The 16682-nt window shown below is 40.7% G+C and overlaps 1 protein-coding gene across 2 annotated transcripts in view; it reads right to left on the bottom strand.

Annotated features, from left to right (window-relative positions):
* Window positions 1-16682, bottom strand: part of LOC311519232 (uncharacterized protein) — a 220145-nt gene that overhangs the window by 50670 nt on the left and 152793 nt on the right. For both annotated transcript variants that reach the window (XR_014711233.1, XM_084625539.1), the window contains 2 exons: window positions 16189-16248; window positions 14090-14152 (listed from right to left, as the gene is read on the bottom strand). The gene's annotated coding sequence lies outside the window, so the exon portion shown is untranslated. The remainder of the gene's footprint in view (window positions 1-14089; window positions 14153-16188; window positions 16249-16682) is intronic.

Genomic DNA, 16682 nt, shown 5'->3' with positions numbered 1-16682 from the left:
TGAAAATTTTCACCCAGCTGTATACTAGTGCTTGGGCTGTTTGAACACAATATCTGTGTATATTGAGATATTGGGGGCTGGATGCATTGCATTATAGCTGGGGGAGGTGTATGTGTAACTCCCATTAGAGATCTCCTCCTGGAATCTCCCCCGATACTGTCTGAGGGATCGCTCCTACTTAGATAAAGGTATTACTTCATTGTTGAGAGTTATGTCCATTCCCAGAGCTAACTGATGCCTCTCCAGGGTGGGTTAGTGCAGTGGTTCTCAACCAGGGGTATGTGTACCTGGGGGTGGGGTACTCGGAGGTCTTCAAGGGGGTACTCAGTTTATCTCCATAGTGTTTGTCAACCTGGAGCCTGCAACCTTCAGGGGGGTTGAGGGATGGGTTTTGGGGGGGAAGGTGTCAGAAGTTCAGGGCCAACATTAGGGGGTGGCAAGCAGAGCAATTGCCCAGGGTTGCACACTACAGGGGAGCCCAGGAAGCTAAGTTGCATGCTTCAGCCCCGCAACCTGGGTTTGAGCTTCAGACTAGGCTCACAAGTGAAAAACAGGCTCAAGTATCACACTGAAATGTAAGTACAATATTCATATTCCAATCAATTTATTTTACAATTATATGGCAAAAATGAGAAAGTCAGCAATGTTTCAGTAATAGTGTGCTGTGACACTTTAGTATTTTATGTCTGATTTTGTAAGCAAGTAGTTTTTAAGTGAGGTGAAACTTGGGGGTATGCAAGACAAATCAGCCTCTGGAAAGGTTGAGCACCAATGGTTAAAAATGGGCCAGGAGTGTTGTCTGAGGCGCACAGTCTGTCTAGGAACCACCCTACCATCCCCAGGGACTCCCACTTGACAATATTTACCCTGTACATACAAACCTGCCTCCATTCTATTTAATGGCAGGCTAGTCTGTAGCTGACTCTTCAAAAGGCCATGTGCTAGGGAACTAAACCTTTCCCCTCAAATCTATGGGCCAGATTGCAGCTCTGCAATCCTGGAGCAGCCACAGGGCTATCCCCTACGCAGAGTATAGCGTACTCTGGCTATATCTCTCCCTTCTCCCTCCAAGCTGATTCTGCTATCTCTGAAGCTCTGGATTCCCCTGCACTGAGGAAATCTTCAGATATGTAGATCTGCCTGCTTTTCAAGCCCTGTGCACCACCACTGTTCAAAGGATTGGATTGCAGAACAGGATTTGGCTTGTTGACTTTTTAAATATGTGGATATTATCAAGGCTCATTTAAATTGGGAAAACTCCCCTCTAGCGCCAATGCCTAGGAACTTACAGAGCAACAAAAATGGGTTAATGTATTCCTTCATTTAACTCTGTGCAGCCACAAGAGCAGAAGTTGGTCAAGAGTTCAAGCCTCTGCTGTTACATTTCCACAGGAATTGGTGTCACTTATTCTGACAAGCATGGCACTGCCTTTAAGACTGTACAATGTTGGTTGTCTTAACTGTTTTGTTAGTAGAGCAGGATTGTTCTTTGAACCATGACAGGGCCTCCTAGACGTCTTATGACATTCTTCCCATTCTGTGCATTTTTTTTAATGTTTATAAGTTTAATATTTTACAGTCTACCACCATATCATTAAACTAAATGAGGGAGAGAACACCTTGATACAGAATGACAAGGTTAAGTGAAACCAGATCTTAAGGAATTATTTTGATGAATATTTATCCAGAGATGTCCAGAGGAAGATACTGGTGTTTTCTTATGGTATTTTCCTTTTAAATTGACAATATTGCAGTTCAGAGTTGTCATAACATTTTTCATTAAGGTGTTGAGACTGTTAGGAGAGAATTATTGCTTAACTTCCACCAGCACTCAGGATACCTAAAAGTAGCTCCTTGGATAATTTTAATAAATATCATAATACTGACGTCTTCATTTGTGTCATACTTACTGTGACTCCTAAGGAAAAAAACTACAAACTCTTTCCAAATGATAAGCTTTGATGCTATTTGATCTAAGTCACCGTACAGCAACCTCTACATTTGGAGCAAGGGATGCATATCCCAGCTTGGGTAGACATACTCATGCTAGCTCTCCTCAATCTAAACTCCAAAAGCAATAGTGTATCTCAGTGGTCTACAACCTTTTTACGCACAAGATCACTTTTTGAATTTAAGTGCAACCCAGGATCTACCCCAACCTGCCCCGCTCCCTCCATCCACCCTCCCTTCATCTCTTGCTCTTCTCCACCTTCACTCACTTTCACCGGGATGGGGCAGGGGGTTGGGCTGCAGGCTGGGCTGGGGCCAAGGGGTTCAGAGTATGGGAGGGAGCTCTGGGCTGAGCGTAGGGCAGGGGGTTACGGTGAAGGAGGCGGTGAGGAGTGCAAGCTCTGGGCGGGAGTTTGGGTGCAGGAGGGGGCTCTGGGCTGGGGAAGAGTGTTAGGGTGCAGGAGAGGGGGTTGGGGTGCAGGAGGGGGCAAGGGGTGCTGGATCTGGGAGGGGTCTCAGGCATGGGGGTTAGAGTATGGGAGGGGTGGGGGCTCCCGCTGGGTGGCACTTACCTCAGGCGGCTCCCAGTCAGTGGCACAGCAGGATAAAGGCAGGCTCTCTGACTGCCCTGACCCCATGCTGTTCCCAGAAGCAACCAGCAGACCCCGAGGCCCCTGGGAGAGGGACAGGGGGTCTCCGCAAGCTGCCCCTCCCTGCAGACTCTGTCCCTGCACCTCCCATTGGCTGCAGTTCTCCATTCCCAGCCAATGAGAGCTGCAGAGGCAGTGCTTCCAGGCAGGAGCGGCACACAAAGGTTGCAGGGGTGTGCTGGTCGCTTCTAGGAGCAGCACGGGGCCAGGGCAGGCAGGGAGCCTGCCTTAGTCCCGCTGCTCCTCCAGACTTCTAGCAGCTGGAGATCACTGTCAGAAGCTCCTGGACTGTCTAGAGGCTGACAGAAGCTCCAGGATTGACCCGTCGATTGCGATCTACCAGTTGGTGACCACTGGTGTAGCTGCAGTAGCATAGGCGGGAGTGGCAGCATGGGCTAGACACCTCGTTTAGAAAACCACCTGGACCTTGTGGGTCCAGCTATCCCATGCTACTGCTGTTCCTAGTAGCTAAGCTACTATTTTTAGTGTGCTAGGGCAGTGAGACCCAGCATATGTTCACGTGAGCTGAGAATCACATCACTAACTCCAAGTGTAGATATGCTCTGTAAGATGTAATTAATCACTGTAGTCTTAACTACCTTGCTGTCATCTTGTAAATACATAAGTTATTGTTTTTTCCGTAAGGCTATATTCTTGCAAAAACGTATGCACATGCTTAATGTTACTATTGTGAGTAGTGGCTACTCATGGTAGTAAAGCTAATCATGTGCATTGTTTGCAGAATTGGGACCTAAATAATTACTATTAATTCTTTATAACCAGAAGGTAAATTGCATGACTGAATTACGAGTTACCACTTTTGTGGTTTTCTTAATGCACATATTGTTAGAATCCAGTTATATTAACTATGTTGTATTTACACGTAGATTATTCTCAGTTATATAGTGAACTTTCTAGTTTCATGAATTAATAGTAATTACAAGTATTGAAAAGCAAAACAGTAGAATTGAACTGTAATTGCTGTTTAACTGCAAGGTAATTCCATTATAATGTAATACACAAAGTTTCAACAAAGTTTAAAATACAGAATACTTGAACATTTTTCTGTCATTTCTTGCATCAATCAGGAACTTTGTACTTTCAGCAGAATCTCTGCATTTAAACAACGAAGTGATTTAATTCTCTCTTGGCATAATATTGCATTCTAAGAATTCATAACTGAATCAAGCTCCCTCAAAATCATGAAATTGGCTTGAACATCATGTCTTTAAACTTTTTTTTATTATTATTTGCCTTTTGAGCTCTTGGAGTTTTTGAGGTATTTCTCTGCAACAATGAGGGCTAAAAAAATTGTGTAAAAGAAGGAAAGCTGAGATTCTCACACAACTGCATGACTCAAGGTGCTGGACTCTTATAAAAATAAAAATGCCACAAGACTCACGATAAAACCACAAGAGTTGACTACACTGCTGATGGTATAGTCTGGATTGGATTTTCAGTTTTCTTCCTATAAATTTTTGTTCAGTACCTTCTTGAGCAACAGTGATTTTTGAGGTGTGTATGGTCAGGCTTAATTTCCTGAGTCTTTGAGAGGGTTTTTTTTTTTCTTATTTTGTGTATTTCTCTTCTATACAACCCTCCAGATTGATATGTTCCATCAAAGTAACCAGGACACCAATTGATTGCTGCACCTTCCTAATTCTTTTTGTTATTTTTTAATTACAGATGACATGTTTAACTAAAGTCCTCCTCCTTGACCCAGGCTGCTGTACCATTCATTTTTGTAGCAGAGGATTGACATTTATAGAAACCTTACTGAATGTAGAAAGTGCCTGAGAGAAACAGTCTCAGATGATTTATGAATCACTTAAGTCCCAAATCTGCAACTGAGACAGAAAAACATTTGAAAATACTTTAAATCCAGATTGCAATTGAAACACAATATCATAGTTCTGTTACTGTCAATGCCCTATACCGCAAAGCAAGAGGGTGTATATGTATGTGTATAGAAAGGCAGTTGTATAGACAATGAGAACAACAATTACAGTAGATAGGATAAAATTAAATAAGGAATATCCACATTCATGGTTCATGATATAACACATCTCGTTACTGAGGGAGTTCAGGAAGAAATTTCCCTTATGGACAGGGATCCTTGGAGTTTCCTCTGAAGCATCTGGAACTGGCTACTACATGATATATTGATCTAACCAAGTACATCAGCTCCCACTCCCTGAGAAGTACACTAGAGATCACAGGTAAATGGCCAGAATACCTGATATAGCAGCCCTCCATACAATACCACTAAACCATTTGGTATTGTTCCTAGGCATTCAAATAATTTTGGAAAATGACAGAGCATAGTACCAGAAAAGCAATATCAAGGCATCGGCCAAAACTCATTAGCTAATGTTACCATGTAACTTATGGAAGCACCTTTTTGGGGGATAATACTTTAAGTGAAATAAACCCATCCCCCCCAGCTTACCCCCTCACTCTAGGTAAGCCTTTTTGTGGGGAGTAAAGGGGACTCATGAATAGCAAGTATTGGTCTGGCAGGACATTCCTGGCTCTCACATACCTCAGTGTAATGTAGCACTAAGATGAGGAAAAAGCAAATTATTTGATCCTCTAAACTCACAAATCTGTTAATATATCATTGGAAAATATTCACCACAGAAATAGAGATTTAAAAGCAGCTGCCACTTGCAAAAGCATCAATCATTCATAAACCATCTGAGCACCTTAGACAGTTTTTTTTGGTATTTTCTGTTTGTTTGGTGGAAACTTCATTTATACATTATTCATGCTGGTCTAATTGATTTGCAGGAGAGCTAACAATCCTATTTCCTGCACCTGGTTTGACAATTGATACCATCTGGTTCATTGGATTAGCAGCTGTAGTTCACAACTTCTATCAATTCAGACACATTTGACAAGACTTCTGCTTCTTTGGTCTCTTCCAATTCATTTCCCCCCTTTTATATGCTGAAATCTGCAGAGCGTCTTCATTGCAAAACAAGGGTTCCTTAAGTTATAGGATCGGGATAATGATTATCCCAATCTCACTAGGGGAAAAATGCATCATGCTAACAGCAAACACGAAGGGATGAATTAACACTGAAGGGTACATCTGTATTTTATTTACTTCAGTGGAGATAAAGGGGGGCTCAGCATCTCATAGGAGCAGACCATTCATCGTGAAGTAGCTAAATATAATTATCCAATTTTATTAATTAGAACCCAGTTTTTCTAATCCTCTAGTCCCCAGAGAATACTTGCCAGCTCACTAAAACTTTGAGTCCAAATTCCCAGTTAGGTAAATTGGGAGAATAACAGTATAATAGTCTCCTACCAACAGTTGAAGATACTTGGTGTATTTTCAGATTATACTTTATATATATATATATATATCATTCTACAGATGGGAAAACTGAAACACAGGTAAAATGACTTGATGCTGAGACAGGACGGCCTGCTTGTGGTCTGAGCCTGGGCCTAGTAGTCAGAAGACCGAGATGTTCTCAGCCTCATGCTGATTGAAATGATATGCTAACAAGGACTTATTATGTGATTTGAACTGGCCAGCTAACCTCTCTGTATTTCATTTTCCCTATATGTACATTTGGGATAGTATTTACCTGCTTTATAGAGGGATTGTGGCCCAACTAAATTCTATATGTTGGTATAAAAGCACTAAGTGTACCACAAAAGATGTAGGGGAAAAAAATCAAGAGCCTTAAACTCCCACCATGTGCTCATAGACTCATAGACTTTAAGGTCAGAAGGGACCATTATGATCATATAGTCTAACCTCCTGCACAACGCAGGCCACAGAATCTCACCCACCCACTCCTGCAATAAACCTCTCACCTATGTCTGAGTTTTGACATCCTCAAACCATGGTTTAAAGACTTCAAGGTACAGAAAATCCTCCAGCAAGTGACCCATGCCCCACGCTGCAAGGGAAGGCAAAAAACCCCCAGGGCATCTTCAAATCTGCCCTGGAGGAAAATTCCTTCCCGACCCCAAATATGGCAATCAGCTGACCCCTGAGCATGTGGCAAGACTCACCAGCCAGATACTCAGGAAAGAATTGTCAGTAGTTATTCAGATCCCACCCCATCTAACATCCCATCACAGGCCATTGGACATATCTACTGCTAATAGTTGAAGATCAATTAATTGCCAAAATTAGGCTATCCCATCATACCGTCTCCTCCATAAACATATCAAGCTTAATCTTTACGCCAGATAGGTGTTTTGTCCCCATTGCTTCCCTTGGATGGCTGTTCCAGAACTTCACTCCTCTGACGGTTAGAAACATTCATCTAATTTCAAGTCTAAACTTCCTTATGGCCAGTTTATATCCATTTGTTTTTGTGTCCACATTGGTACTGATCTTAAATAATTCCTCTCTCTCCCTGGTATTTATCAGGGTCATCCAGATCTTCCTTTATGATATCCCAGTCCTTCTCTTAATTGGCAATACCTCCCAGCTTTGTGTCATCCGCAAAATTTATTAGCACACTCCCACTTTTTGTGCTGAGGTCAGTAATAAAGAATAAATAAGATTGGTCCCAAAACCAATCCCAGAGGAACTCCACTGGTAACCTCCCTCTAGCCTGATGGTTCACCTTTCAGTGTGACCCGTTGTAGTCTCCCCTTTAACCAGTTCCTTATCCACCTTTCAATTTTCATATTGATCCCCATCTTTTCCAATTTAACTAATAATTCCCCATGTGGCACCATATCAAACGCCTTACTAAAATCAAGGTAAATTAGATCCACTGTGTTTCCTTTGTCTAAAAAATCTGTTACTTTCTCAAAGAAGGAGATCAGGTTGGTTTGGCATGATCTACCTTTTGTAAAACCATGTTGTATTTTGTCCCAATTACCATTGACCTCAATGTCCTTATCTACTTTCTCCTTCAAAATTTTTCCCAAGACCTTGCATACTACAGATGTCAAACTAACAGGCCTGTAGTTATCCGGATCACTTTTTTTTCCCTTTCTTAAAAATAGGAACTGTGTTAGCAATTCTTCAGTCATACAGTTTAACCCCTGAGTTTACAGATTCATTAAACATTCTTGCTAATGGGCTTGCAATTTCATGTGCCAGTTCCTTTAATATTCTCAGACAAAGATTATCTGGGCCCCCCCAGTTTAGTCCCATTAAGCTGTTCGAGTTTCGCTACTACCTCGGATATAGTAATATATACTTCCATATCCTCATTCCCATTTGTCATGCTACCATTATCCCTAAGCTCCTCATTAGCCTCATTAAAAACTGAGGCAAAGTATTTGTTTAAATATTCGGCCATGCATAGATTATCCTTAACCTCCACTCTATCCTCCGTGTTTAGCGGTCCCACCTCTTCTTTCCTTTTTTTATTCTTACTTATATGGCTATAGAACCCTTTACAGTTGATTTTAATTCCCTTTGCAAGGTTCAACTCTACATGACTTTTAGCCTTTCTCACTTTATCTCTACATGTTCTGACCTCAATAAGGTAGCTTTCCTTGCTGATCCCTCCCATCTTCCGCTCTTTGTTGGCTTTCTGCTTTTTCTTAATCACCTCTCTGAGATGCTTGCTCATCCAGCTTGGTCTACAACTCCTGCCTATGATTTCCCCCCCTTTCTTGGGATGCAGGCTTCTGATAGCTTCTGCAACTTTGACTTGAAGTAATCCCAGGGCTCCTCCGCCTTTAGATCCATAAGTGCTTCACTCCAATCCACTTCCCTAACTAATTTCCTTATTTTTTTAAAGTTAGCCCTTTTGAAATAAAAAACCCTAGTCACAGATTTATTTTTGTTTATCCTTCCATTCAGTTTGAGCTAAATTAGCTCATGATCACTCGAGCCAAGGTTGTCCTCTACAACCATTTCTTCTATGAGGTCCTCACTACTCACCGAAACCAAATCTAAAATGACGTCCCTTCTTGTTGGTTCAGCAACTACATGATGAAGGAATCCATCAGCTATCGCATCGAGGAAAATCTGAGCCCTATTATTATTACTAGCATTTGTCCTCCTGTCTATATCTCAGAAGTTAAAGTCTCCCATGATCACATAGTTCCCATTAGTATTTACTTCATTAAAAACAAGGAAGAGGTTTCTATCCATATCTAAATTAGATCCCGGCGATCTATAATGCATTCCTTATGCTATTATTCCTATATGCTATTCCTTATACTTGATTCTGATAATCTTCTTAACAATTGTCCAGTATTCTGATTTTCCATTTTTGGTTAAGATGAATGTGAAGGGTGTGGCAAGACAATCCTGGATACCTAGATGCCACAGATCTCCTTGGCCCTTGTCAGTCTAGGTACAGAGATTTCACTCGTTGCTTAACTTAATGATTTTCTCCTGGTGATGGATGAAGATCAGTTGTCCATAATGATATTGTTAGGGATAACAGCTGTCTCCTATACTAATGTTCACAATAACGAGCAAAAGTGGATAGGACTTGCTGTTCCCTTGAGTGATTTTGTTCCAATCTCTAAGGGGGATTGGAGGCGATTCCGTTTGTGCTCAGATGATTCACTAGTGTAGAACTCCCTTTTCTCCTCTCTTGTTCAATATGTATGTGGTGTCATTGAGAGGGCTAGAGAGCAGGCATGCACCTAAATTTAAGAGCAAAACCAGGGTAAGTTGAACTGATGCAAGCCATATATTAACTTGGCATTGCACATCCTTGATGAAGCTACACTGGGTGCATAAATCCTAATGCAGGAAAAAACCTAACCTCTCTCATGTTCCATCTAGGCAGCACTGTTCATTGCCTTACCGTTTGGCAAAGATCAGGGTGTAGGAGAAGGTTATGGCCAGAACTTGATCTGGATCAGACAAAAGTGTTGCTGGCAGGATTTGGGAAGCAACTGGAAGATTTGGCAAAGGCTACAAATGCCCCTTTTTAGCATATCTGTTCCTGACACTTCTTACTTGAGTTCACATTCTGGGGTATTGTTGGATATCCAAGGGCTGGTATGTGATCATATAGCAGCCACGATCAGAATGGCTTTCTTTTATGCTTTGTCTGCTCAAGAATATTGACAGTCATTGCTGTCCTGATTCTTGTCTGTCATCTTGTCATTCAAATACTGCAATGTGCCGTACATGGAACAACACCTTAAATCAAATTGAAATCCCAGGATAGTGCCAGAATATGGTGGCTTTGTAAGTAGAGTTTCTCACTGTGATCACATGATACCAATATTCTGGTATCTACATTGGCCGCCCATTGGTTTCTAGGGAGAGTTCAAGGTACTGCTTTTGACCTATAAAGCTCAAATGTTTTTGGCTTTGCCTCTTTCTGCATATATTATTTGTATCCGCATGAGACTTTATCACAGCTGTAGTCAGTAGGGGCTTTTGAGGTGGAGTCTTCTTGTAAAATAGAAGGAATTTCTGGAAGATTATTTTCCACAAGGGATCCTAAAGAAAACAATCTATGGCAGTGGTTCCCAAACTTATTTCGCCGCTTGTGCAGGGAAAGTCCCTGGTGGGCCGGGCCGGTTTGTTTACCTGCCGCGTCCACAGGTTCGGCCGATCGCGGCTCCCAGTGGCCACGGTTCACTGCTACAGGCCAATGGGAGCTGCTAGAAGTGGTGGCCAGTACGTCCGTCGGCCCGCACAACTTCCAGCAGCTTCCATTGTCCTGGAAAGTGGTGCGGGCCGATGGACGTACTGGCCACCACTTCTAGCAGCTCCCATTGGCCTGGAGCAGTGAACCGCAGCCACTGGGAGCCGCGATCGGCCGAAACTGTGGATGCGGCAGGTAAACAAACTGGCCCGGCCCGCCAGGGACTTTCCCTGCACAAGCGGCGAAATAAGTTTGGGAACCACTGATCTATGGCATACACAAGCAGTTCAATGTTTCAAGGCTTAGACTGAGCAAAGAATTTGAACATAAAATCCAATTTATGCATATAGAGTATTCATACCTTGAAAACTTTTCTCCAGCTATATTCTTCATTCTTGATTTGTACTTTAGATTGTCATAAAATAGGCTAAGTTTGTCCAAAATCCTATCCATCCCTACTGGATTTTATGTATGCAGAAAACCACTGATTGGGTAATAGTGGCATGTATCAAATTCAAACACTCTGTTTTTGAAAATTTGAAAAAAAATATTTACCATCTCCTTTGGGCAGAGAACTGGTAGACAATTTCAGTCCTAAGGAAACCTAAATGAGACCACCTGAACAGGGTATTTTAATAAAGCAGTGTTTCTACTTTAACCATAGCTGTAACTATTATAGTGATGCTTAGCATTCTTTGGGTAAGTGTGCCTCCTAGCCCAGATACACAGATGTGTGCCAACTCTGCTAAGTTAGTACACTAAAAATAGCAGTGTTGACGTGGTCCAGGTGGCGGCACAGGCTAGCCACTCAAGTACAGACCGAAGGGGTTGAGCAGACTTATACTGGGGTGGTTAGCCCATGCCAAGACCCATGCTACGATATCCACACTGCTATTTTTGGTGCACTACCTTGAGCAGAGCTAGCATATTTGTTTACTCTATTTTCATGTGCAAAGTGAATCTCCGATATTTCAGATTAAATACAGTTTTGGGGGTAAAACACAAACTTGTTGCAGTATATTATAATAGGTGCTTTATGTTACCTATTAGTTTATTAAAAAAAGCTCTGAGTAAATGTTGTTTGAATCACTGGAGAACAAAGCCCTTAGTGGAGAGAGTTGCCAGCACTGATATCTTCACAACTCTCTCCCATTAAAGTTAACTTTCATGAGTTACATGAGTACAGCTAGTCAGCAACCTGTTTCCGTTCTTGCAGCACACTCTCAGGACTGTAGCTTTTGAAAGAGATATTAATTAAAATGTGCTACCTTTTCCTTGGAGAGCAGGATATCGAACTGCCAGAGACTAGTAAGAAAATCACTGTTTGAACTACTGTATTTCAATTGGAAATGGTAAGATCAGTGGGAACTCCACTTTTCCCTACAGTCTCTGTTTATTTTCTATCCTAGAATTTTGCACATTTTAGTTATTGACACATTAGAAGAATATCTCCGATAGTTTGCACAGCATATTACTAATTCATTCTTTATATAAATTGAGGAAAAGAGAGATTTGCTAATATCATGGCTTTGATACACTGAGGTGCTATAGCCTTTGGGAATTTTGCCCTTTGATTCAGGAGCTCTTTTGGTTGATAGGTATGTGCATTCTATTCCTCTTCTCTTCATTCCCCCATGTTGGGGCGGGGAAATTTACTGCTATCATAATTGCAATTAATGGAGTGTTACAGCCTTTGGGAGGGTTGGCTACTGTTTATGAGGCATTGATTTATAAACTTGGCGTTATTTTCTGGAAGGAGAATTAATTGCCCCTTCATTTTATCCCCTCCTCATGCAAAGGAAGGATCAATAATTTGAAGGATGCTTTTTATAGTGCAACACTTCAAAGGGGTGAAAAAGTCTGATACCATATGTTGAGTTTTGATGGACACTTTAGTGTTTAAAAGTCTCTTTAGAACTACCTGGTATATCTGTTTCTTAACTGACTCTTCTAAATTTGCACCCATTAAAGTCAGCATGGGATTATGATGAGGTGTTTCTATAGTCAGTGGAGTAAGAGGCGGGGGGAAATACTGACAACTATACAAATCCAGTATTGGTTTAGTTCAACTGGAAATAAACAGACACCTACATGCAGAGATCCGGGAGCGAGCAAGTATTTTACTACCACTGCTGTTGCATTAGGAGCTTAATCCAAACTCCACATAAATCAATAGGTTTTTTTTAAATTGACTACAAAGGGGATTTGGATTAAGGCCGAGATGGCCATATTCTCCCCTGCCCTAGCTAGTATAATATGCAATGGTCATCATTAACGCTTCCTGGGGATGGAAATTTGCATGAGAGCCAACCTTATGTAGGTCAGGCACAATATAGCCCAAGTTACTATGATGTCTGAGCTCCTGTTGTTTGGATAAATAGATTAAAAACAACAACCCTGTAAATTAGAAACACATTATTCTCATTTGACAGACAGATAACTGAGACACAGAATCCAAGTTGACATAGAAAATCTATGATAAAGTAGGAAATTGATCCTGGATTGCAGCCCTGAACCATTGGGACATCCATCCTTTCTAGCAGATATTGGCATCTCCTGTGATTTGAAAGTACTCCAACACTTTCCAGGAGCTGAACAAAGTATAGAGGTGTTTCAAGCACACCAATAAGTCAGAAAGTATTTGCAAGATATTTATGAGAAGTCAATAGATTTGAGCAATCCAGCTCCCTTCAAATAGCTTCTTTACAGAATTTGAGATTATATACATTTATTTATCTGGGGAGCTAGCCACACCCCTACCTCTGAAATTAATGGGAGTGGTGTAGGTAAGTCTCCTAGTGGAGTTTGAAAGTCCCATCTATAGCCTCTTTCTTATCATTAATTCTCAAAGATCAGTTTACAACCTTCTCAGATTTATTTGTTGCATAAGTTACTTGTTACACAAATTACACAACTCTCCCCACTTTTTTTAGTGTGTATCTTAAACAACTAGTTATTGTGAATATTGAGTACTTGACAATTAAGACTAGATACTTCAGTTTGAATAGGATATGTTTTTCAGTTCCTTCTTCAAAATAATTTAACTCTTCAAATCAGGTGTCCAGCACAAATTATGTACTCTGAATTTAACATTACTTTCTCCAACTGATGCAAAGTTTGTATGTGCAGATATTTCTGCTAGTAAACTTATTCAGAAAGATACGCTTTCAAAGTGAACACAAAGTTCATTTTTTTCCTCTATATTCAAGTGAATATTCATGGATTTTTTAAAGGTATTTACCTAGCTGTAGTAATAAATCGCAAGAGACATCAATATGCATAGCAGCAATCTACCAGTACTTAATGTTTGGGGAATTTTGTTTTGTTTCAAATTACGAAGACATTTTCCTCCCTCCCTTCCTAAACATAAAATTGATGTGACATGACAAGGAAATTTTGCTTTACTACAAAGTAATTAGTAACACATTAAGTTTACTGAACTAATATATGAGCTAACACAATTGTTTCAAGGAACTGTGGATAAATAAGGTTGTAACATTTTTTTTTCAGTGTTGACAGGGAATCAGTTTAATTCATTGTTTGGCTTTTGGGGTCACATCTACATTTCAGTTAAGTGGTAGTGTTTGTTTAATTGGGACTTACCAGTATTCATAATATTCTATTTATTTGGGACAGGGTACCCAACAGTTTTATAAATAACGTGACTTGTATTTTATCCATTCATTGGAAAAGGGAGAGATTTAGAAAAATTATGTTCAATAGTCCTTCAGAAAAGAATGCCTGGAAATACCAGTGAACACTATAAAGTAAAAATTTCCACAACACTAATAACCATGAAATCAGATACTTAACTAACCAAACATAATTTAAAGTATTGAACCATAGAGTATTCAAATCACATATGTTAAATAATCTCTTTTAATAAACACTTCTGTTTGTTATGGTACATAAAGAATTTGGAATAATTCATTCCCCTACCTGAACAGGTTCAGCCATCTCTATCAGCCTGCCAGTCCAGGTCCTGCAAGAGGATTTAGGAGGCTGCACAAGGGATGGGGATATAATTAGGTGACATGCACAGGAAATACGTGGCACAGAGCACAGCTTGATGATGCCTCTCTTCCTGCTGTTGTCAGTTGGAAGTGACAGGGGAGGAAAAAAGACCTGGATGTATTGGTTGATCACAGGATGACTATGATCTGCCAAGGTGATTCAGCTGTGATTCATTTCCAGGCATCTGGCTGGTGGGTCTTGCCCACGTGCTCAGGGTCTAACTGATCACCCATATTTGGAGTGAGAGAGGCATTTTCCCTGGGGTCAGATTCGCAGAATCCCTAGGGCAGGAGGAGTTCATCTTTCTCTGCTGCATGGATCACAGGTCACTTGAAGGTTTAAACAACTGTAAATGGTGGATTCCCTGTAATGTGAAGTCTTTAAATCATGATTTTAGGACTTCAGTAACTCAGCCAGATGTTATGAGTCGATTACAGGAGTGGGTGGCTGAGGTTCTGTGGCCTGCAATGGCAGGAGGTCAGACTAGATGATCATGATGGTTCCTTCTGGTCTTAAAGATTTACAAGTAATGGGATAAGGGCAGGGTTATCCCAGAGAAGGATTATAGGTGGAGGATTAATTTCTGTGAAGATCTTCTAATCCTCCCTCACTATACTGACACCTCTGATACCACCCCCACACACCCACTTTGAATTTCCCTGGAAGGCAGGCAAATTATTCAAATGAGGCTCTGTGGAGAAGACTTTGCCCAAAATGTCAATGTAAAATACAAACTAAACAATGGATTGTGGCATAAAAATATTCATAACAATTTTATATAGCTGCTAATACCACCCACATTGCCATAGTATCTGAGTGTTTGCCACTAGTGCATAAGGTCCAATCCTGCAAAAACTTACGCATGTGGGTAACTTTGCTACCATGAATAGTCTTATGGACTTAACTGAAACTAGTCCATGGTAGTACATTAAATATGTGCACAAGTATTGGCAGGATTTGAGCCTAAGCATTGAGACTAACATCTGTCATGTGTAGTTTGTGCTCTCTCCTTCTCTCTCCAGGGAGAGAATTGTGTGTGCAATGCAACACTTTATTTTGGTAAGGGGTTTTGCCACTTTGTAGTAGATTCTCAGCTGTACCCATGTGCTGAGCGCTGCTTGGGAAGGGCTGTTTGCAGTTTCTTGATCTTGGGGCCAGTTGGACACTAGTCTTACCCCTAGTGCATTTAGAGTGTTCAGCACCCTGCTATGCATACAACTTAATGTACGTTATACATTATAATTAATGTTAACTAGCAAAATTGGTTGAAAGATTAAGGGTTTTTTTGGGTCGGGGTGTTAATGTGAACAAGATTATGGTTTCGTTTTGGAGATGGGAAGCTTTTACATTATTCAGAAGTGAGCACCACATGGAGATCTATAGACATAGTTGCATTTGTTTAAATTATTAGCTATTGCAGTAATCATTCGATTTCCCCATCAAAAGAAAAAAAAGTTTTTATAGGAAAGACTTTTAGTGGAAAAAATATAAAAAACTAAACCAACTAGTTTTTCTGCCATGCTAGCACTAAACCAATGAGAATTTTGCATCACCCATGTTTGTGTGAACCTACTGGTGCTCAAGGGGTACATAATTCCAAAGAAATAAAATGAGTGAGAATATGGAATGGCTCAAAGGCACCAACAAAAATAAGCTGTACAATGCATTCGTAAGATAAAACATTCCTTTCCTTCACTTTATTCTTTGGATATTTTGCTTTCCTAATAGCTTCAGGGCTTATAATCACTAAATAGCTAAAATGTACAAGGCTGTACCACTTCCTTCCCTTATGCAGTTGTACAGTTGAAGGAGGGAGTATGGACTCCTCTGCCAGCCTTTGCATGGTCCATGTAAGGTCCACTCTGAATTGCAGTCCCTGAACGTGGCAAGGTTTACCTTCCATGGCCCTCAGGAGCAACTCAGCATAAAGGAAGTGGGGATGGGCACCTCAAACAAGTTGTACTACTCCAGTAGTACCAAGGAGACATTTATGAGTCAGTCATCCCTTAAGTCAAAATTCTTACCTTGCTTCCTCCTTGCTCTGGTAGGTAGTGGTTTGCTGTTGTCATATAACATGATAAGGCCTTAAAAAAAAAAAAAAAAGCAGGGTGGGGGGGAGGAATCTCTAGGCCTAGTTAAAAACAAACTCACTAGGAGTTTGATACCTTCTTTTTAAAGTGAAAATGTAACTATGAGAAGTGACATGCATTCAGTCAAATTATAAGAACATAACAGACACTTTATCTCTTTGGTGACTATACGCTGTGTCTTTATATTCACACTCCAGAAGTGTTAAGAGAATAGAAGACAAAGCACAAACAAGTCCATAAAAACATTGCTAACAAAGTCTTAAAGAAACAGTGCAGTTGAAGTAAATCTGGGCCACAATGTTCTTTGGTTTTGCTCTCATTTTCTGTAAAGCTCTTTCCCCCGAACTAATGGCAGGCTTTTTCTATCAGTCTTTGTCTGCTGTATGCTCCAAAAGTCTTAACCCAAACCAAATGATACTTGCCTGTTT

The sequence above is a fragment of the Lepidochelys olivacea genome (assembly GCF_965140295.1).
Source record: "Lepidochelys olivacea isolate rLepOli2 genome assembly, chromosome: 1".
NCBI lineage: Eukaryota > Metazoa > Chordata > Testudines > Cheloniidae > Lepidochelys > Lepidochelys olivacea.
Note: the sequence above shows the minus strand (reverse complement) of the source record. Positions and strands in the feature narration are given on the sequence as shown.